Genomic DNA, 24,750 nt, shown 5'->3' with positions numbered 1-24,750 from the left:
AAGGGGAGCTTAAAAAGACTGATTCCTAAGATGGCGTTCACTGCCATGGCAGATGGCCCTTTTTTGGAGCCTGTGTTTCTGCGTGATGGAATTGGACTCAGAGGGGATCTCTTTTTACAAGACTTCCATGCTACTTTATTAGAATTGTAATAGGTGCTGGGGTTTAAGATATATTTAGGGGATTTGAATCTCTGGACTGATAATATGACACCCAGGCCCAGAGCCTCAACAGACTTCAGCTCCAACACTTTGATTTATTGGACTTACCCCACTCAGCTAACATGGAGTTGAAGAAGGTCAACCACCACACCATGGAGCCTAGAGTGTCTACAACTGAAAGCAGGAGGAGTGCATCCAGTTTCCATATGGAATCTAAGCCCCCACTTGACATAGATGTGCAATGGACACAACTAATCCAATGTCCACAGAGAAAATGTGGAATGGGTGTGGGAGGGGTAGCCATGGTGGCTGCTGGGTTTGGGGAATGGGAGGAAGAGCTGAGATGTGGAGCCGGTTTCGGGACGTCGAGTTGTCCTGGGTGGTGTTTCACGGACAAATACGGGACATTGTAGATACCCCCAGGGCCCACTGGATGGAACGTGGGAGAGTGTGGGCTATGATGTGGATCATTGACTATGGGGTGCAATGATGCTCAGAGATGTTCTTACCAGGTGCAATGGATGTGTCACGATGATGGGAGCAAGTGTTGCTGTGGAGGGAGTGGGGGGTGGGGGCGGTGGGTTAAATGGGACCTCATATTTTTTTAATGTAATTTTTAAAAATAAATAAATAATTAAAAAAAAGACTGATGCCTAAATGTCATCCTCGGAGATTCTAATTTAATTCATCTGGTGTGGGCTTAAAATTTCAGCATTTAAAATAGGTACAACAGGTAGTTCTTTTGTGCAGCCAGAGTTGAGAAGCTTTATGCTTGAACAGTAGTTTTCAACATGTGGTCCCAGGTCCAGCAGCATCTGCATCACCTAGGAATTCATTAGAAATGCAAATCCTTGTGTCCCAATCCAGATCTACTGAATCAGGAAATCTGGGTTGAGGCCCAGCAGTCTGGTCTGTGTTTTTATAGGCCCCTCCAGTGATTCTCAGCTCCCTACAATTTGAAAATCACTGCTCTAGAGCAAATTGCCTTCTGAAACAATGATTTACCAAGCTTGTAATTGGCTGAAGAGCAAAATGTAGAAGACTCAGTTTATTGCATGCCCTACATCCATACCACAAAGCATCATTTCACATTTATACTCACATGGTCCAGGGCAGCCATATCATTCCACATATTCCAATGTGAGTAGGGCTTACAAGGGAGAAGCAGAATATGAAAAACAAATGTCAACATCCTCTCTCCTGTTTCTCCCTCTGAATCCATTTCTCTACTCCAGGAGGTGCAAATACCGTGCAAAAAGGCTCATCATCAGAATTTCCCTAGGAGACTCAGGTATGAGACAGATCACATCAGGCTTTCACACATGTCATCCCTCAAGCTTATTATTAGGGTGAAAACAAGTTAAAGTGAGCACTAGGGAAAGCCAAAAAAGGGGATTAAAAGTAATGCATTACTGAGGCAAGAACCAGACATAAAAGACATCCAAATTGGAAAGGAAGAAGTCAAAATTTCACTATTTGCAGATGATATGATCCTATACATAGAAAACCCTGAGAAGTCTACAACAAAGCTTTTAGAACTTATAAATGAGTTCAGTAAAGTCACAGGTTACAAGATCAATGTGCAAAAATCAGTAGCATTTCTGTACACCAATAATGAGCAATCTGAGGAGGAAATCAGGAATCAAATACCATTCACGAGAGTAAATTAAAAAAATCAAATACCTAGGAATAAATTTAACTAAAGATGTAAAAGACTTATACACAGAAAACTACACAACACTGTTCAAGGAAATCAAAGAAGACCTAAATAAATGAAAGATTATTCCCTGTTCATGGATAGGAAGACTAAATATTATTAAGATGTCTATCTTACCAAAACTGATCTACAGATTCAAAGCAATCCCAGTAAAAATCAACACAGCATTCTTTAATGAATTAGAGAAACTAACTATGAAATTTATTTGGAAAGGAAAGAAGCCCCAAATACCCAAAGACATATTGAAAAAGAAAAATGAAATTGTAGGAATCACACTACCTGACTTCAAAACATACTACAAAGCTACAGTAGTGAAAACAGCATGGTATTGACAGAAGGATAGACACACTGACCAATGGAACCGAATTGAGAGTTCTGATACAGATCCTCATATATACAGCCATATGGTATTTGACAAGGCCACGAAACCCTCTCAATTGGGAGAGAATGGCCTATTCAACAAATGGTGCCTGGAGACCTGGATATCCATATGTAAAAGAATGACAGAGGATTGCCAACTCACGCCTTATACAAAAATCAACTCAAGATGGATCAAAGACCTAAATATAATAGCCAAGACTGTAAAGACCTTGGAAAGCAATGTAGGGAAGCATCTACAGGACCTTGTAATAGGAAACGGCTTCATGAACTTCACACCAAAAGCACGAGCAGCAAAAGAACAAATAGATAAATGGGACTTCCTCAAAATTAAAGCCTTCTGCACCTCAAAGGAGTTTGTCAAGAAAGTGAAAAGAGAACCTATACAATGGGAGAAAATATTTTGTAACCATATATCTGATAGGAGACCTACATCTTGCATATATGAAGAACTCCTATATCTTGAAAATAAAAAGGCAAATAGCCCATTTAAAAAATGGGAAAAAGATTTGAACAGACACTTCTCCAAAGAAGATAAACAAATGGCTAAAAAACACATGAATGCTCAAAATCACTACCTATTAGGGAAATGCAAAGCAAAACAACAATGAGATACCATCTTACTCCCATAAGACTGGCAGCTATCAAAAAATCAGACTACAATTGTTGGATAGGATATGGAGGAATGGAAACACTCATCCACTGCTGGTTGGAATGCAGAAAGATCCAGCCATTCTGAAGGACAGTTTGGCAGTTTCTCAAAAAACTAGCTGTAGATTTGCCATATGACCCAGCAATTCCACTGCTGGGTATATACCCAGAAGATCTGAAAACAAGAACACAAACTGATATATGCACACCAGTGTTCATAGCAGCACTATTCACTATTGACAAAAGTTGCAATCAACCCCAGAACCCATCACCAGATGAATGGATAAATAAAATGTGGTATATACATACAATGGAATACTACTCAGCTATAATAACAAATATAGTACAAACACATGTGATAACATGGATGAATCTTGAGAACCTTATGTTGAGTGATGCAACCCAGGCACTGAAAGACAAATACTACTTGACCTCTCTGATATGAAATAAGTAAACCAAGCTGTCTCAGAGAGCTAGAGATTGGATGAAAAACTTAAAGGAAGTTGGGGGGTAGAGGAAGGTTGCAAGCTGACACCTACTTGAGTGAAATCTATGATAAGCTGGGAAGTATTTGTACAGGGAAGGGATAAAATGGGGGCATAGGGATAACTTTGGGTGGGTCTGTGTGGGCTTGAGGGGGGCTAGGGATGGGAGGAGGGGTCAGATTGCCCAAGCAATTGGGGGGAAGGTGGGGGGAACATTTGAACATAGGAGATTGTCAGATATGTGTTTGAAATTATAATGCAGAGAAAACTCTTTAGAAAATATAATATGGAACATTACCTGTTTAAGATTCTTAAAGGGGGGGCTGGGTCTGACACAGGGCAAGCTTCTAGGGAGTGTTTGAGTTCTAATTTTGTCATAGTGGATTATATCATTGGGTGGAGACTCATACAATGAGAGTGAAGATATACCCACATCCTGGGGAGGACTGATGTTCTCAAACAGTGGGAAGTGTATCTCTCGAGAGAATTGGTGGCTCCCAATGGGTCAGGGCAGTTGAATATGTTAAGCCCTCAACATTGTTGCAAGTATCTCTGAATATGGTCCTTCAACTAATGAAGATTGATTGTCATGGTGGGCCCTGGGGAGAGGGGGAAAGAGGTATTGAATACATGGAATCAGTGTAACTGTGGGGCAGTGGAAGTGTTCCACAAGATCATGCAATGATGGATATAGGCATTTTCAGTTACACCAAAAATGTATAAAAGTCTATAGGCTAAAATGTAAACCATAATGTAAAACATAAGATAACTAAAAGTTTAGAAAATTTTATAGTCTAAAATATAAACCATAATGTAAACCCAAATGGAACCATGTTTGAAAGTTATTATTTCAATACCTGTACATCAGCTGCAGCAAATATAATATGAACATGTAAAAAGATCATTGTTGGGGAAGGGATAAAGGGTTTGATGTTGGATATGTGGGAATACCATATATTGTATATGTGAATTACTGTGATCCAAAACTTATTTGAAGAGAAGAATAATTAGAAAAAAAAAGAAAGAAAGGAGGTAAAAACTGAGAAAGGAATGGAAGAAATTGCCTTGCCACTGTACATCCAGGGCAACACCTATAGCAGTGATGAAAGGCAAAATGTCAAAAACAAAGCTTTTTCATTTTTTTGATACCCCAATTTATTTTTCCTTTATTTAATTTTTCTAAATTACTGTGTATTCTATATCTAACCTTTAAACCCATCACTATATTCAATTTTTCTATTAATGGAACCTGGCAATATATTGGGCTTCCTTTTTGAAGAAGTTTTGGACTACAGAGAGGTTCGACTATGGCAGGGGAGGAGCACTTGTGACGGGTATTATTGGTGGGGGGCACACGGTTGGGAGGGAGTTCTCCAGGACATGTATACAGGGTATATAGATAGTTTGGAAATTTTCATAGTGGTTTCATTTGGAAACGACAGATGAGAGAGTGCTGAGTTCCTGACCAGCGGAGCTGTATCACATTCCCCAATGGAACAGCAACAATCCCCCACATGCAATGGCAAAGACCAACAAAGATGAATGGTCCAACGATGGGCCCCTGACACTGATGACTATGCTTATGAGCCTGTGTGCCTGAAATATGGACTAGGCCTAGAACTTCAGGGTGCCTACGAGTTATCTCCTGAGAGCCTGCATGTTGCTCAAATGTGGCCACTCTCTAAGACAAACTCAGCATGTAGATGCATTGCATTCCCCCCAGCATGGGACATGACTCCCTGGAATGAACCTCCCTGGCACCGAGGGATTACTACCAAGCACCAGCTGATGATGTAACTAGAAAAAGACCTTGAATAAAGGGGTCAACTCAGACTGGCAGAATATCTCAGCCTACATGTAATATCAGGTATTAAAAACTGCTTTTTGACTTTGGATAATAGGGGGAAATGGAAAGGACAAGTGAATTTATAGGGCTATGAGTCTCCAAAAAAGAGTCAGGAGGTCATCAGAAGGGTGATGCTTATGCACTCCTCAGCAGGGTACCAGAGACGCCAAGGTAGATGGAAACCCAGGTGCTGGTTCTTCTAAGGGCTGCAGAGACCCACAGGTTCTATGGTCATGGCAGATGGCTCTCAAGTTCAGTGCCATGCCAGTTGGCCCTACTTTGGAGTTTGTGTTCCTGAGTGTGATGGAGTTGGACTCAGATATGACCTTTCTACACATGCCTCTTCTGTTACTTTTACTGGACCTGTGGTTGGCATTTGGGTTGGTGTATTCTCAGGAGACCTGAATCTCTGAATTATCCATGTGATGGCCAGGCCCTGGGCCTCAGCAGACTTGCAGTTCCTACCCTCTGGTTTCTTGGACTTACCCTGGCCAGCTAAAAGGGAGTTGAAGAGGGTCAACCACCACACCAGGGAGCCAAGAGTGCCTACAGTTGCAAGCAGGAGAATTGCATCCATTATCCATGTGGAATCTAAGCCTCCTCTTGATGTAAAGGGGGACTGGACATAACCATGCCAGGGTCCACAAGATGGAAGACTAGAGTATGGATTAGAGTAGCCTTACTAGTGTTCTTTTGGGGAACTATTGTGATTACTAAGGGAAGAAATTGTAGTAGTGATGTGGAGAGGGTGGCCACGGTGGCTGCTGATGATAGGGAGAGGGAAGAAGAGATATGGTGTGGGGGCATTTTCAGGATTTGGAATTGTCCTAGGTGGTGCTTCAGGGACGGATGCTGGACATTGTGTGTCCTGTCATGGCCCGCTGGGTGGACTGGGGGAGAGTGTGGACTGCAATGCGGACCACTGTCCATGTGCAGCAGCGGTGCTCCAGAATGTATTTTCCAGGTGCAGTGGATGTGCCGCAATGATGGAAGAGGTTGTTGATGTGGAGGGGTGGGGTGGGTGAGGTGGGGGGTATATAGGGACCTCATATTTTTCGAATTTAAAAGAAAATATAGAAAAAAAAAGTAGTGCATTAATCAAGGAAGAGAAATTGTCATAAAAAATTGTCATCAAACAACTTTGCCCCAGTGAAAGAGGAGATTTAATGCATTTAATGTATACTCATCAGTCATTGGCCTTCTTTGGCACCACTTGATCTCAGGCTCTGGAGTCAGGTAGCCTGGTTTTGAGTCTTGACTCTGTTACTTCATGGCTATGTAAACTTGGTATTTACCTAATATCTTTAAACCTCACTTCCTTCACAGGTAAAACTTGGGTAATAATAACCCTTATGTATACAGCTGTGGGAAGGAGCTCACAAAACAAAGCTTATAAGTGTTTGGCAAAATGCCTGACAATTTGTAAGTGGTCAATAAATATTAACTATCAGTTTTTATTATCTCTTTCTCTGACACTACCCTGGAGTGGAACTTCTCTTGCATTACGAATTGTTTAACCCTTGGGAAGCTCTCATAAGTATTCTTTATCCTGTTCCACTTAAAGGGTGCATTAGCTTAAAGAAGAGACAGCTCACCATCATAGTCCAGAACTGTGTAGTCTTAATTTGGCACAAGAACTTTTTTTGTGCTGTATCATTGAGCTATGCATTCTGACCTATTTCTTTTCTGCCTTTCGTTTGACTGTAGTTTGCTGTAGGAACTGATTACAAAACTTTTTCTGAGTGAATTGCTCTAAGCAGAATTATAATAGGCTCAGACTGTATATTCTGCATCACCTGAAATCAGAAAAGCATTAGGAATTTGTCCCACTCTTCTAGCAGTTAAACAAGTGATCAGTTAAATTTTGCTATCTGTTGTTCTGTTGTTTCATGAGTTGCCAGTATTTTTTTTTAAACTGGCTATCTGCTAGGCAGACTTCTACTTTCTCCTTCCGTTATGAAACTGTGTACTTTGTTGAAGACAGCTATTCTTTTCTTCCATGGAAGTTTTCTCTCCTGTTACCTAATCGAGCTATAGTAACAAACTTGTGTGGCTTATGCCCTTCTAGGAATCAAGAGGAAATAAATTTTAAAATTATGGTGACTGTTTCTTCTGAACTTTCCTTTCTCCAGGCGGTTTTTCTAAGAGCCCTGTCATGGTTAGGTAGAACAACACCTCACAGGTAGCCCGCCCATCTTCCTGAATCATATCGGTACTGAAAAGCTGCCTCTCAATCAGAAGGTCCTCAGAGTGGCTGCATTCTATCTGTACATACATGCAAATGTATTGGTTTGTTGGGCAGCCATTCCGGAGGCATTCTCAGAGACCAGCAGCCTTACATGGGAACTCTGTCTGATTTTCCCAGCGGCTTCATCCAGATGAAACTGGAACATCTGGAGTCGGCTCACAAAATCCAGACTGTGAACATGTGTGGACTCCAGAAACGAGTGGAAACAATGGAATACTAATGTCTGTGTCTTTGTTATAGCAGCATCTGTACTCAGTTACCCATAACATTTGTAATAAGAAGAAACATACTATGGACTGTCCTTTAAACAAAGATCAGTATGTCTTGGGTTTTATTGATTCTTATGGTGTTCACAGATATTGAGGACAGAGGAATTCAAATTAGAATTATGGGCAATGAAGAGGAAGGGAGGAGTATCTGGCAGCAAGTGTTAGGAGTGTGTTATTGGGGTCCTATGAAGAATTTGTACACACACATATCCTACCCAGACAACAATTGTCCTGAATCCACTGCTCATTCTTAACAGTACACCACCATCATTAGGTATTTAATGTGTGCCAGTGAAATTGACCTTCAAATTTGCCATGTTCAGAAGCCATGTATTCGTGTCAATGGCATTATCATCTTAGAATTGGAATTACATGGAGCCTCTTATACATATGAAATTAAATTTCACTACTTTCTAGTCATATTATATTTTATATTGTGTTGATATTGACAGTGATAGTTATTAACCACATTTTGTTTTCATGTTTTGTTCATATTGTTAACAAATATATTAACCAGTTCATTTATCCACTTTATTCAGATTTTTATCCAAACGTTATTCAGCTTTTTATAAAAAATCAAATGCAGGCTGAAACAAAAGAAAAGTTTCCACCTTCCAGCTAATTCAAAAGAAAATCTCAAAGGTATGAGACAATTTAGTGAACCATAAAAAACATATTTGCGTCACCAGTTTAATGTTTTAATAGGTGCTCAATCTTGCAAGGCAGAAATTTGAAGGGTATATTACTGTCTTTGTTTCTTTTAAAAATTATATCATATTCACTTTCATCTTTCATGCCTCATCTATAAAATCATTTTATTTATTTAATTGAATCCTGGGGTGAATTCTTAAAGATACATGATTTTCCCAGATGAGTGAAAGCTTCCTCTTCACACCTCAACTTTTTTTCTAAAATTTTGAACTTTATTTTTTACACGTTTTTTATTTAATAGATCACAAGAACATTACATTAAAAAACATAAAAAAGCATAAAAAACATAAGAGGTTCCCATATAACCCACTCCCCACCCCCCCACCCCCATCATTTTTGTAAATTGTATTTTTTGAAGATATATACATCACACAAAAAAGTTACATTAAAAAACATAAGAGGTTCCCGTATTGCTGCATTCAGCTCACAATAGGTTGGCTCGAAGGGAAGGCAATGCAGAAATAAAGGTAGAGACACAAGAGGGGACACAAACCTGGGACCAGGGGACTCACAGCTTCTGGAACTGAGAGCCCCAACCCTAGTTTCCACCTCACATTTATTGGGAAACTACCAAGCAGCTGTTTGCTATCTGAACTGCAACATCATTTACAATAACAGGGAACAACTGCAACATCTAACAACTGCTACACTTAACAGGTGTAACATTTACAATAACAAACAGATAGAAGTTTCCCATAACACCGTATACCCCCATCCTCCCCACCCTACTCCTCTGACACCAACAACCTCCCCTATCATTGTGGCACACTCATCGCACTCAGTGAACACATTTTGGAGGACTGCTGCACCACATGGATAATAGTATACCCTGTAGTTCACACTCTCCCCCAGTACATTCAGTGGGTTATGGCAGGATATATGAAGTCCAGCATCTCACCCTGCAATATCACTCAGGACAAACCAAAGTCCCAAAAATGCCCCCACATCACATCTCTTCTTCCCTCTCCCTGCCCTCAGCAACTACTGTGGCCACTTTCTCCACCTCAATGCTACAATTTCTTCTATTACTAGTCACAATAGTTTTATAGTAGAATATCAGTAAGTCCACTCTAAACCATATTCTATTTTTCCATTCTGTGGACCCTGGGAAGGTGATGTCCACTCCACCTCTAGATCAAGAGGGGGCTTAGATTCCACATGGATGATGGATGCAATTTTTCTGCTTGCAGTTGTAGGCACTCTTGGCTCCCTGGTGTGGTGATTGACCATCTTTACCTCTGTGTTCGCTGACCTGGGTAAGTCCAACGAACCATAATGTAGGAGTTGCAACTCTGCTGAGGCTCAGGGCCCAGCTGGCACATGGCCAGTCCAGAGATTCAAGTCTCCAGGATATACACCACCCCCAGCACCAACAACAGTTTCAGTAAAAGTGACAGAAGAGGCATATATAGAAAGGTCACATCTGAGTCCAGCTCCATCACACTCAGGAGCACAAATTCCAAAGCAGGGACCTCCAACATGGCTCAGAACTCCAAATCCATCTGCTATGGCCATATACCCTGTGTATCTCCATCCAGCACCTAGGATTGTTTCTACTTTGGCTCTCTCTGGGTCCTGCTGAGGTGTGCATAAGCAAGACCCTCTGAGTACCTCCCGACTCTTTCTTGAATATACTTAGCCATATAAACTCATTTGTCTTTGCCATTTCCCCCTTTTATTCATGGTCAAAAAGTAGTTTTGAACACTCGTTCCAACATGTAGGCTGAGCTATTCTGCTGGTCTGAGTTGACACTTTTATTCAAGGTCTCTTTCTAGGTGCATCACCAGCTAGTGATTGGTAGTAATCCCTCGGTGCTAGGGAGGCTCATCCCCAGGAGTCATGTCCAATGCTGGAAGGAAGGTAATGTATTTACATGCTGAGTTTGTCTTAGAGAGTGGCCACATTTGAGCAACATGGAGTCTCTCAGGAGGTAGCTCTTACACACCCTGCAGCTCTAGGCCTAGTTCATATTTCAGGCACACAGGCTCATAAGCATAGGCATCAGTATCAAGGGCTCATTAATGGACCATCCTTCCTTGTTGGTCTTTGCCATTGTACTTGGGGGATTATTGTTGTTCCATTGGGGAATATGACAGAGCTTCCCTGGATAGGAACTCAGCACTCACTCAGTTGTTGTTTTTAACTGTAACTACTATAAAAATATCCAACATATATCAGAAAACTTTTATGTTCCCTATATTCATGCCATGACACCTCAACTATTTAAAAAAGAAATATTTCGGTCAGAAGTATAGCTGTGGCTATAATTATTGTATTATAAGGTGGACATGGTTTACTTGCTCCCCAGTTTACAAGCTCCTCAGGGCCCGTAAGGATCTTCCTAATATGAATTTAATCTAGTTTCCTACCATGGTTTCCCATTATCCCTTCCCACCTCACCCTCTACTGCTCCTGTTCATAACCTTTTAGGTCTAGTCACCACTCCCAAAGGTCATGCCTTTCCTCATGCTCGTTTCTTGGACTCAGATGTTCTTCCACCTTTGGGTAGCTACTACTCATCCAGCAGGTTCCCATGGCAAATTGTTCATCCTTCATCACTCTGAAGTGCGGACATTTGCTATGTGTTATTTTTTCTCTCTAGCCTGTGAACTTCTGAATTATAGAGGCTGTATCATAGTTACCTGTGTATCCTCCATGCCGTGCCTCTCACAGTGTTTGACACACTATAGCATCTTTTAAATATTTGTTGACTCAATACCTGAATTGACATGTTTGCCATATTGATAACTTGAAGATGTTATTATAAATTCTGTTCAGTCCAGTCTTGGTTGCTGTTGAGGGGTATAGGGTAAGTATAAATCCTTCCCTCAATGGTTTTGGGCCCTTCTGTTTTGAGATACTATATCTTCATTTCCTTAATCTTCAGAGGTCTTCCTTGTAAGTCACTTTTTGGCATTTTCCATTTCACTTATTATTTTATGACCCCATGAGAAATCATAAATGAGATGAGAAAGTACAGAAGAGTGGTAGTAAGCAGCCATGCTATAGTTGATGTTTGAACAGTGGTGCTAGAATTGTCTTATGTATAAGTTAATAAACTGTGAGTGAAGCTTGCAGGTTCTCCTGTAAGTGCAATGAAAAAGCACATGTACAAATCAGAGTCCTTGTTTGCTTATAGGTTTCAGAATACCTAATTTTATTCATTTATTTAACAAATAATTTTTGAGCATGTCCATGAAAAAAAAAAAAAACTTTACCAAGCTCTGAGATTTCAGTAGTGAACAAGATGTAGTCCCTGTCTTTATTGAGATTACACTCTAATACTAAGAAAATACCTTAGTGTAAATAAGGGTTTCACTCTATGGGTTGACAAGGGTAGGCAGGTGATAGGAATAGATGCAATTGGGTAGTCCTAAAGTATATCTGACTTGCTTACCATGGTTTCCCATTTGAGATTCTACATGGAGTTCTAGATCTAGATCAGCCAATGTTACTGGGAACCAATGACTATGATGGTGCTTAAGTGGAAAACTATAAAGGAGTTTCTCTATGAGGTGACATCTATCTCAATTTTAGATCTTTCTGGTAGACTATCTGCTTCTGTCTACTTTTCTAGTTTTATCTTCATCATTTACCATAAGATTACTTATCCTTGTTTTTAACCATTCCCTGTTCTCAACCTCTAGTGTCTATAGACAATTATGGACCATGTCATGGATTTGCTTATAACCTCTGTCCTCACTACTTTGTCACAATATCCAAGTTAAAGGGCATGGTGTGTATAGAAAAAAAAGTGCTGAGATCCAGAAAGTCTGTAAAGCTAAGTCTTTGGATATCTTATAAATTCTTATTTATTTCTTCATAATTTATCTACTAATTATTGAGTATCTACTGTAGAGTTAAGATTGTGTTTGCCTGCAAATAACAAGAATGTATGTGTGTGATGGTTGTTCTCACACCCCTCTATAATTAAAAAAAAATATGTTAAAAAAATTCTGACTCTATTTTTGATGTTTGATTGTTATCAACTTTCAAGCTCCATTTCCCCACCCACCCACCCACTTGTTTTGTGCTGCATCTGGGAAAGCTGATTAGAAAGCCTAGGTATTGGTGGCGAAGTTCAAAACACACAAAGTGAAGTGAGGAAGTTTAAATCTAGTTTAAGTCCTCATCCTGGCCTTACTCTCCAACCACAGTAAAATCATGATTACTCACCCCTTTCTTACTTCCTTCATTAATCCATTTTTTGGTTAGTTCCAAGCTTTTCTAAGAAAGCTTAAATATGCGAGTAACACATTTTTGCATACTCTTTTGGTATATGTGTGTGTGTCTGGCAACATCAGTCTCATATCTGAACCTATTTTGGTTGGAAGTCCATCCCTTTTAGTATGACCACAACTCACTACAATGCCATCTATCTGCTTTTTCCCTCTCTCTTCTCCACCATCTTTGTCATGTTAGCATTCATCTTTCTGATGATTTCCTCATGGTCACTAAATAGCTATTATAGCTCCAAGCTTCACATTCACATTCAAAGCTGGAAGAAGGGTCAATAGCAGTCTTGCTATATTTGTCTCCTTTTATCAGGAAAACTATAGCTTTTCCATAAACTCTAAGTATCAGTGGCCAGAACTGGGTCACATTGTCATATTTAGTTGTTGAAGAGTCTGGGAATTCAAATATTTTATTTGGGCATACTGCCACCCCAAACATAATCATAATTCTATGTAAGGAGGAGGGTGAGATTGGATCCTGGAAAAGCAACTACCTATATTAGTCACACCAAAAAGGGAATAAGTTTTACTTAACACTGGTGGATATAATGAGAAGTAAAATCACCAATGGTTCATTAATGGAACTATGTAAGAGGGAAGACAGATAAATAATCACAGTAAATATTATTAAATGACAAGTACACATATAATAAGTGATATGAGGGAGAGGTTCATCATTCTTTAAGAGTGTATGTATAACACAGGTTGTGACCTTTGGCAAGGCCAAAGACGACATGATGCGTGAGCTGAGAGGGGAAGAAAAAGCAAGGGTCCTAAATATAAGAGGAGAAGAAACAACCATTTCATGTAAGGGAACCCCATTTATAAAGACCCTCTGGAAGGAGGGAGCATGATGCATCTGGGAAACTCAAAGAAAGCCATTGTAGCTGAAGCACAAGGAAATATGGATGTGTGCACACAAGTTGGTTAATGGGGAGCTCATAAAATTAAAATGTACCAAATAATTCTCCTGGCAGATGCTTGGAAATTTTACAGGCTCCAGCCTCGCCAGTTTCAAATGAGCTCTTCTACATCATGTGCCCCTCTCCACTGATATATTTGTTCAGTAGAAGACAGAAATTAAAAGGACTAAATTGCTTAATAATAATTTATATTATCATGTGATGTTATTACTCCAATAAATGTTTCTGAAACAACACACTGATTCCTTGGTACTAAACAAATATGAAGAAGGAAGAGACTTCTTCCCCCTATGGCTGGCTGCTAAGGAACATTTGGAATGAGAACCAAATCTGTTTTTAATTATTATTACCTTGCTGATTCTTTTGACAGAGGAGAGGGGATTTGGTCAACTCCTTACCCATTATAGGCCATAGAGTTGATATTCTATCAGAGATGGGGCTGTCATAACTGTCTCTGTGCACTGGATATGCAGATATGAATCAGAATGTAAACTTGTAAATAATTTCCAGAAAAAAAAACCAGTGTAGTAACAAGCAAGAGATGTGTAATGAAGGATAATTAGGTAATAATTGTCATTGCTTTATGCTGTCCTGCTTGATGTTGGAGGATAAACTGAATATGGAGGAATCTGAAAGACTATGACTGGGGAAAGAGTATCTGAAAATAAAAGATAAATCAACCTCTAATCAGATTTTACCTGACTCTAATGAACTGTTTATTAGGCTTAGCATTATGCAGTACACAACCTAGGAGATAGTTTGTGAGTGGCTGGATCATTTCACAAAGAAAGTGAATTTATGTAGTTGAGAAGAAATTCCGTAAGTTCTGGTCTTTATAACCTTAAGATAAAGTTCTTATTAAGGTATCTCATGTATATGTCTTGTTTGGCATAAACATTTTTTAAAGAGAGAAGTCATGTCTTTAAACTTCTTTGTGGCCCTCAAAGCATCTACAACAGAGTCCACACATAGCTGTTGTGCACTTATTTATGTATTTGATGTGACTTTGGCCCTTTTTCAGGAATATTAGGCATTGTCCAAGAAGATAACCTATATTAGAGGTTTTCAAATCCATAGTTCTTTGTAGAATCACACCAGTGTGAACCAATAGCAAGTACTTAGGATGGAGTTAATATGAGTTTTATTGATGCAAGGCACTATGCACCAGCTGTCAGACACAGACCAGACTCCATAGCTATTCTTCACCTTATATTCATAAAGAATTGCATCCCCCTAGGACATTTTTAATCAGAAGCACATTTCCCCCACATCCATTGTGCAAAATCAGGGTCACAACAGGTAATCTGAAAGATCATTCTACCATATGTTATCCTAAGAAAATATATTCCCCAAGTATCATGATACACATGGGGCAAAGATTACTTAAGTCTTAAGATAAAATTCCCCTCACCTTGGTTTACCATAACTGAATGGTTGAGTTTCAAATAAAAGCAGGATGCAATTTAGATTCTGGTATACATTAAGGAAATGAAAATTACATTAACCACCTGTTTGAGGGGTTGTTATTTTTATGCTAAGGTACACTTTGTGCTTCAAAATATTCAAGGATGGGCATAGTGAATGGTCATATATTCTTGACACCAGAAGATTCAGGGCTTTTTATTACAGTAAAGTAAATATCCAGTACTATGTGTGTGTGTGCATGTATATGTATATTTAGAAGCTGAATATTAGTAACATTTTTAGTTCTCAAAATAAAAAGGAAACTTAAAACAACAAATATATTTTTCTACCTTAATTTTATAAGTCTAGTTGAAATAATTTTCAATGCTGATAGATACTTTAAGTATTAAATAGAATTATTGATTTAAATTTCATGGAGAAATGTTAAATTATTTTAGCTTTCAAAAATGTAAAAACTCAAGTTATAAATTTTCAACTCTGATAAAAATTTTTCCTAATCCCTATTCTGTAATTGTTCAAGAATGAATAGTTTTCAAGACTATTAAAAATCTACTTTACTTTTATATTCAAGATGACAAGATTCGTATGTTGTCTTACTGTTTAATTCAGAATACCAAATAAAGAGGGTGTAAATGGGATGTGCTGCCAAAATACAAAAAAAAAAAAGACATTTTGCAAACAAGAAAGCTGCCTATACAACAATCAGATGATGGAAAGATAAAAAAGCATTGGAATTAGTGTTCGTTTGGTTAATTAGAATTATCATGTCACTCTTATAGCTAAGGTTCCATCTTTTTTTGGAGGTGAGGACTTACAGATTTTATTATAAATGTATATAATGAGTAAAACAATCCCCACAGCTAGTTCCTAGCATACTAGGTAGTCCTAAAACCAGAGAAAGATGTGTTATGACCTTTTTAGACTCTGTGATGGTTAAGCTAATGTGTCATCTCAGCCAGGTAACTGTACCCAGTAGTTTGGTCAAGCAAGCACTGGGCTACTTGTAATACAAGGGCATTTAGGGGCTTTAGTCATCAGTGACTTACTGCATAGATGGTTGATTACATCTATGACCAACCAAGGAGATTGCCATCAGCAATGAGACACTTTATCCAATCAGTTGAATGCCTTAAAAGGGGAAGTGATTTCAGCATTCAGAGAGAATTTCCCAACTCATCTTTGGATAGCCAACATCTCCTGGAAACTCATCAAGGACTTTAATTGGACTTTCATTGGAGCCCCTGGTTGCAGCCTGCCTGCAGAACCTGGACTTGTGTATCCCCATGGTCAAGTGAGAGAGTCTTATAACATCCTTTACCATTGACAGATAACTCCTATTGATTCTCTTTCCCTAGAGAACCCTGACTAATACAGCCAGGAGTGGCTCTTGAGGAACAGAATCTTAAACATGGGAAGTCTGTGGTGGTTCTGGGAGTTTTGCAATTGGCTCTCTACTCTAATTGGACTCACAGGTACTAATGACTTCCTTTCCAATAATGGAGAGGCCACTGCTCGTCCATTGTGTGTGTTGGCAATGGAGGTGCACAAAATATCATCACTTGGTTCCCCTATTTCTTAGCTTATAAGAGGCAAGGATCTGTGTGAGAGTATTTTCAAAACCTTTAACAGAGTTTTGTGGAGTCGAAAGGTATAATGATATTGGCTGGCTCCTCCTAGATACTCTGGATACAGCTGTAAAAGAAAGAGATGAGCTAAGGGCTTCAAATTTGCAACTTAAACACCCCATGAATGATGTGAAAGTTTCTACATGTGCTCTGAAGAAATGGCATGAGTTTTCCAGTTTATGTGAACAGAGATTGGGGAGAGGAATGGATGCTGGGGGTGTCGGATGGTGGTGGAAGGAATATAAAGTTGGACCACACTGAATTTATTGGTTTGGCCCACTAAGTAGAAATTCTGTATTTAATGCTGTAGCTTGAGGGGTTAGAAAAGGCTCTAACAGTTTGTTTGGGTGGCTAACTGAAACATGGACCAAAAGATGGCCTAGCATGTCTGAGGCTGAGATGTCCAATTTGCCCTGGTATATAGTAGAAGTGGGAATTCAAAGGCTTAGAGAGATTGGAATGCTAGAATGGATTTACCATGTTAGACCTGCCCACCAACCCCAGGAAATGTCCAGAGGTCACACCTTTAACCAGGACTTTGAGGAATAATTTTGTAAGATTTACTCCATCTTTCCTAAAGAGCTCTGTGGTTGTTCTCTATACTTCAGATATTACTGTAATAGAATTAGAATCCTTAAACATTATGGGGATGATTGGATCTCGGTCCCATAAATGTCAGGTACCCAGCACTTAATTGCTAAAGACAAGGTGGGTGTGGCTACTGCAACGAAAGGCAGATTCAAAGCAGCACTCAAAAGAGTCTGAGTGGCATAGTTATGGCATTGGCTAATAGATCATGGGGTACCTAGAAGTGAAATAGATGGGCAGTCTACAAAATTTCTTCCGGATATGTATATGCAGTAGAGTTCGAGGTTGAGTCAACAAAACCCTAACTCAAATTACAGATGCAGAGAATCACAGCCCTTAATCAATTCCCAGACTTGAGACAGTTTACAGACCCAGAACCCCTTGAATGAGGAGAAGACCAGGTCCCCTTGGGGAAGGATCCTGTTAAACTTTCAAAAATTTTTACAATTAATCTTCCTCCCACCTTTTCCCAAGGAAACTTATGGCCTTTTACCAGAGTAACTGTGCATTGGGGAAAAGGAAATGATCAGACATTTCAGGGATTATTAAACACTGGCTCAGAAGTGACATTAATTCCAGGAATTCCAAAACATCACTGAGGTCCACCAGTAAGAGTAGGGGCTTATGGAGGTCAGGTGATTGTTGGAATTTTAGCTCAGGCTTATCTTACAGTGGGTGCAGTGGGTCCAGGGACCCATTCTGTGGTTATTTCCCCAGTTCCAGAATACATAATTAGAGTAGACATACTCAGTAACTACCAGAATCCTCACATTGGATCACTGACTTGTGGAGTGAGGGCTATTATGGTTGGAAAGGTCAAGGGGAAGCCACAAGAACTGCCCCCACCTAGCAAAATAGTAAATCATAAGCAATACAGGATTCCTGTAGGGATTATAGAGATTAGTGCCACCATCAAGGATTTGAAGGATGCAGGGCTGGTGATTGCCACCACATCCCATTCAGATAGATCTTGGAGGATGACAGTAGATTATCATAAATTTAACCAGGTGGTGACTCCAATTGCAGCTGCTGTCACAGATGTGGTATTGTTGCTTGAACAAATCAACACATCCCCTGGTGCCTGTTATGCAGCTATTGATCTGGCAAATGATTTTTTTCTCAATTGCCATTAGTAAGAACCACCAGAAACAGAGTACTTTCAGCTGACAAGGCCAGCAGTATACCTTCACTGTCCTACCTAAGGGTTATATCAACTCTCCAACCCTATGTGATAATATTGTCCACAAGGATCTTGATAGCCTCTTTCTCCCACAAGACATCACACTGTCCATTATATTGATGATATCGTGTTGATAGGACCCAGTGAGCAAGGAGTAGCAAAGACTCTAGACTTTTTGGTAAGGCATTTGTGTGAGAGAGGGTGGGAGATAAATCCAACAAAAATACAGGGGCCTTTCACCTTAGTGAAATTTCTAGGTGTCCAGGGTGTGGGGCATGTCAAGATATCCCTTCTAAAGTGAAGGATAAGCAATTGCATATGGCCCCTCCTACAACCAAAAAAGAGGCACAATGCTTACTTGGTCTCTTCGGATTTTGGAGACAATACACTCCTCATTTGGGTGTGCCACTCTGGTACCAGAAAAGATGCTAGTTTTGATTGAGGACTGTGGGAAGCTGCCTCTGGCACTGGTATTGTATCGGCCATCTTGTTACCAAACGCCATCTTAGATACTAACCCAGTTAAGTTTCTATTTCCCCATCCTCGCTGAAGTAGTTAAGTTTCTATTTCTCCATCCTTATGCCACTCCCCCGAGCTCCGATTGGGCACTCCCTAAAGCGGGTGAAAGTCTTTCTGCGGACGTTGCCAAACAACCATCTGCGCATGCGTGTGGCGCGAAAATCGAAAATCTAGTTACCCAATCATTTACTGAAACATGCGCTGTCGTCAGTACGTACCACCTCCTTCTTTCCTGGCTATAAATACCCCTGATTGACCCTCAATAAACGTGACTTGATCAGAATCCTGTCTTGTCTCCATTCTTTGTGTCTCTTGTCCCTTTCATTCCCGCTCCCTCCCTCAGGTCTTGGTTCGATTGACCCACGGGTCGGGTCAGAGGACCAGAACAAGAGGAGGCTCTGTGACAAGTCCGGGCTGCTGTGTAAGCTGAGATCCATGGTGCTGGAAGTTTCAGTGGCAAATAGAGATGCTGTCTGGAGCCTTTGGCAGGCCCCTGTAGGAGAATCATAATGTAGATCCTTAGGATTTTGGAGCAAAGCCTTGTCATCCTCTGCAGATTACAACTCTCTTTTTGAGAAACAGCTTTTGGCCTGCTACTGGGTCTTAGTAGAGACTGAAGGCTTAACCATGGGCCATCAAGTTACCATGACACCTGAGTTACCTATCATGAGCTGGGTATTTCTGACCCACCAAACCATAAAGTTGGGCATGGACAGCAGCACTCCATAATAAAGTGGAAGTGGTTTATATGAGATAGGGCTCAAGTGGGTCCTGAAGACACAAGTAAGTTATATGAAGAAGTAGCCCAAATGCCCATGGTCACCACCACTGCCATGTTACCTTCTCTTTCTCACCCCAAAGCTTTGGCCTCTTGGGCAGTCCCTTACAACCAGTTGACTGAGGAAGAGAAAACTTGGGCCTGGTTTACATGATATACAGGTAGCATCCAAAAGTAGACAGCTGCAGCACTGTGTTCCTTTTCTGGGAAATCCCTGAAGGACAGTCATGAGGGCAAATCCTTCCAGTGGGCAGAACTTCGAGCAGTGTACCTGGTTGTTCATTTTGCTTGGCAGAAGAAATGGCCAGAAATGAGTTTGTACATTGATTCATGGGCTGTTGCCAATGGTTTGGCTGGATGGTTAGGGACTTGTAAGAACATGATTGGAAAATTGGTGACAAAGAGGTCTGGGGAAGACATATGTGGATAGACCTTTATGAGTGGGGAAAAAACATGAAAATAGTTGTGTCCCACATGAAGTCACCAAAGGGTGACTTTAGCAGAGGAAGATTTTAATAATTACGTGGATAATATGACATGTGAGAGACTCATAATATCTCATACAATTTACAGCTATCTCTTGTTGATTCTGTTTCCCTAGAGAACCCTATCTAATACAGACTCTAAATTAAGAATTTATTTTTGTATTAAAAAGGGTGCAATATCTAATAAGAGGACAGAAAAGATTAAAAATTTAAAATAAGTGGTGATGGTTTGAATTACCTTTATGGAAAACTGGAACAAACAGTGGGAAAACCATAAAGATTGTTGGGTGGTTTTGAGCAGGTCAGTGAAGGTTAGAACCATGATTTTACTGTAGATCTAATCCATACCTTTGTGTCATGTGCATGATATTGTCATCCATCTAAATAGCAAATGTTTACCTTCTAAATTTTCTTTCAATTTGTCTTTTTTTAAGATTTATTTTATTTATTTCTCCCCATCAACTTGTTGTTTGCATTTGCTGTCTCTGTTTGTTGTGTGCTGGTTTTCTTTTAAGAGGCACCAGGGACTGAATCTGGAACCTCCCGTAGGAGGGAGGTTCCTAATTGCTTGAGCCACCTCTGCTCCCTGCTTTGTGTTTCTCATTGTGTTTTTCCTCATTGTGTCTCTGGTTTTGTCATCTTGTTGCATCAGCTCACCACACCTGCCTGTTGCAGTCAGCACACTGTCTTGTTCTTCTTCTTAGGAGGCACTGGGAAAGGAACCCAGAACTTCCCATGTGGTAGGCCCGAGCTCAATCACTTGCACCACATCTGCTTCCCTTAATTTGTCTCTATTTCATTATTCTTTCCTTGCCCTTCATATTAGGGAACTAGATATAATGCTGGTAGTTTTCAAATTTTAGTATCACTCTACAGAAGAGACCTGCAAAGACAGAAAGCAGCATGCACATTCAAGTACACTTTCATGATGAGGAAAATAAGGAAAAGAGGAGATAAAGTCCTCCAATTAAAAATTCAAATTTAAAAGAGTTGATGAGTTATCATAGAAGGACTGAGTTCACCTGAATAGGCATTTGGGTTACCTTTTACTGGCAATTTTAAATATGCTTCCCATCCTCCAGAATAGGGGATTCAGAGATCAGACTATGAGTAAATACATATTTACTATGTTTTCATACATATTGTATTACATTGTGAGATAATATAACTTTTTAACCTGCTATATTTTTAAAGTTGCTTTTATTACTAAGAAATATCTCAGAAGTTCTGTGTTAGCCTAGCTATGAATTAAAATATTAGGGCTTCCACTATAGTAAGTTTAGAGTCTTATACATAAAGAAGAGACTATCATCAAACTTGATGACCCATCAAACTTGATGATCCATCAAACTTGATATTGTACTGGTCTTTTTCTCATCTACTAAATGTCTACTATTGTAATTCTTCCATTCACTGATGTCTACAGTGCTGGGCTGTTTTTTCTTTGTTTTTATTTATTTATTTATTTATTTATTTTTTCCCTCCCTCACTACTCTTATTATCCTTGGTGACTTTAACCTTCCTGTATGTTAACTGTTTAACAGTCTGGCCTTTCAGTTCCTTACTCTCCTCATTTATACTATCTTTTCCTCCCAACATGCCCCTCAACTCAGGCTACCACTCTCATAATTATTTGAACTGTAACTTCTGAAATTGATTTCTCCTCCCACTTTGCCAGCTCTCTTATATCAGCATTCTCACTCCAACACTCTTGATCCCAGTGAGAACACACATACTTTGACCCAACCATTGTTCACTGTCTGTGACCTCCTTGGTGTCTTCTCATCATTACTATAATAGCTCAACATTAAACAACTTTTGTAATGAAGTTTTTTTTTTCCTTCCATTGAGCTCATTTGGCAAAACCCCAACTGTGTTAAAACCCAGCTATCTGCATCTTATTCATTGATGGAGAAAAATCACCCAATGCTACTGACAGACATGTTTTGATTTTTGGAAACAAAACTAAAAGCAGGCTAGTTAGGGAATCAATAGATGAATCTGTGACATGACAGAAAACCGCTGCCCTAAATATATGGCCACCGATACTCCACAAGATGGCTGCTGGAAGAATGTCGTGAGAACTCCCATTTGGAACAGGATTTCCTCCTGAATCAGGAAAAGCCCCGGATAATTTCAAGGGGCCTTATCGTTGGGCCCTCCCAGAGGATTGAGGGCTGAGATAATCAGTCAAAACAGCAAACAACTGGGATTCTTCCCCGTACATTAGCAAAGGGGCAGAATAATTAATGGTTTAAAAAGCAAGCGTGGAAGCTAAATCGCCTTTCTTTTTTCCTTTTTCCCTTGCCCTGTTTTTTACCCTATTCTTGCCTCCCCTCCCCCCGCCCCCCAAACCTGGATCAGCATGCAAGTAAACCTGGGAATTTGTAATCCATAATGGGGAATTGTAGTCTGTAACTCAACCCTCTTTATCTTTTCAGCCCCTTCCTCTTTACCTGGGACCCATTATCTGGTATTTTCTTCCCTTTCTCTTCTCTTGCTTCCTTAATAAATTATTGGCCTAACTAAACTGGCTTGCTCTTAAAATTCATTTTCTTTTGTAGCTTAACCAAGAACCTAGAGAAAATCTGCAACAAGGTGATTTGAATAATTATAATAGCTATATTTATAATAGAAAATATGGTACTCTGTACCATATGCCAGAAACTATTCTGATATATATACCATCCATATATATATGCACACGTATATATTTAAACTATTTTATTCTTTTAAAATCTGTATAAGTGTTACTGATCTCTTTGTTTAATTGTTGAAGAAACTGAGGCACAGAGAATTTAGATAGCTCAACCAAATTGTGAACAAGTAAGTAAACCAATCTGGATTTCATCCCAGACCAGCTTAACAATGTTGCTTCTACTATACTTCCCTAGTAAATTTGTTTACCCATTCTCCAAGATAACCATTTCACACTTTCTCCTTCATTCTCACATCTCTAACTTCCTCCTCTTAAGTTACTAATTGATGACTTCATACTTCACAGATACTCCACCTGTATACTCCCATTTTTGTGTGTCCTTTACATACAAAACTTCTCAAAAGAGTTTATAGTCATTGTCTTCCTTTCCTTATTTCTCATTCCATTTTCAGTCAACAGTAATCCTGCTTCTTTCTCCACCATGCTGATGAAATTCAGCTGTATTCAAGATCTCATTGACTTTTATCTTACCAAAATTCAATTCCCTGTCTTCATTTTATTCAATCTCTTGGTAACAACGGACATTGTGAACACACTGTTGATTTTGAAACCTTCTTTCCTCACGGTTTGTCCCTGGTGGCCTTCAGTTCTCAGTGGCTGCCCCTTTGCAGTAATCTTGCTGTCTCATCTTCATCATTCAGACCAGTAAATATTGAAATGGCCCATGGAATTTTTCTCAGACTTTTTCAATCTTGTCCCGCAGTCTTTCGCTATGCGTGATCTTTTCCATTTTTATGATTTTAAATAATATCCATCAAGCTAGACTTCACTGTGGGATTTTATGTAACAACTGCCTATGCAAAATCTTTGTTTGAATGTTAAAGTTGCACAAAACAAACAGGGAGAGGTTGTAGCTCAATGGCTGAGTGCCTGCTTCTCATGTTTAAGGTCCTGGGTTCAATCTCTGGTACCTCCTAAAAAAAACCAAACCAAACCAAACCAAAACAGATTTTCCCCCAACCCACCTGGTTAATGATACCTTATATTAGTATTATATACTTATTATAGTTCATGAGATAATGTTCCCATATTTGTTCTGTTACCCATAGTTCATCTTCCACCACTGGATTCATTATATTATACAGTCCTATGCTTTGTACAATCCATTCAAAGTGTCCACTCAGTGTCTCTCAAATTCATCACAGAGTTGTGCTGTCATCTTAGAACGAATTTTTTTGGCTTTACCTCCAACATCTAAATTCCAAATCAGATCATGTTTCACATCTCCACAGAGACAATCATCTGATCTGCATTCATGTCTTTCCTGGATACAGAAATGGTCTCTCAATTAGTTTTCCCATCTTCTTTCTTGTCCACTTTCAATCTTTTTTCCAAACTACAGCCAGATCCGTTTAGAAACTAATTTGTTATATTCCCTTTTTAAAAAAAAGGAAGCATTTCTATTGCCATCAGAATAAAATCCAACTCCTTTACATTAACTACATGTTTCCTGCTTAATTCTTTGATCACTCTTATTCATTCTAGCTCTTCTGGTTTCCCGTTTTTTGAACATATATAGCTCAATCTCATCAAAGAACTTTGCACTTGTCCTTCTTTCTGCTTAGAATGTTTCTCCACCATGCTGCTTCGTTTATTTTAACTTTTAGTTCTGAACTCCTCCGCAGGCTTTTCTGCCTTTCTGGTCAAGAAACACATTTTTCTTGATTGACCAACAAACTGGGAGAAGAAATTTGTATGCCTAGAATTGAGTTCACCTTTTGTGATGGTTAATTTTGGTTTGTTTTGGTTTGTTTTATTTTTATCCTTTCACTTGCAAAGATGGTTAATTTTATATGTCATCTTGGCAA

The 24,750-nt window shown here is 39.4% G+C and overlaps 1 protein-coding gene across 1 annotated transcript in view; it reads left to right on the top strand.

The window, feature by feature from the left end:
• The window catches only part of HMGCLL1 (3-hydroxy-3-methylglutaryl-CoA lyase like 1), a 176,124-nt gene extending 164,447 nt beyond the window's left edge, over window positions 1-11,677 (top strand). The window contains exon 10 of the transcript XR_011650074.1: window positions 7,369-11,677. The gene's annotated coding sequence lies outside the window, so the exon portion shown is untranslated. The remainder of the gene's footprint in view (window positions 1-7,368) is intronic.
• Window positions 11,678-24,750: the final 13,073 nt, after the last annotated feature.

The sequence above is a fragment of the Dasypus novemcinctus genome, chromosome 11, assembly GCF_030445035.2.
Source record: "Dasypus novemcinctus isolate mDasNov1 chromosome 11, mDasNov1.1.hap2, whole genome shotgun sequence".
NCBI lineage: Eukaryota > Metazoa > Chordata > Mammalia > Cingulata > Dasypodidae > Dasypus > Dasypus novemcinctus.
This window is presented reverse-complemented; position numbering and strand designations above follow the sequence as displayed.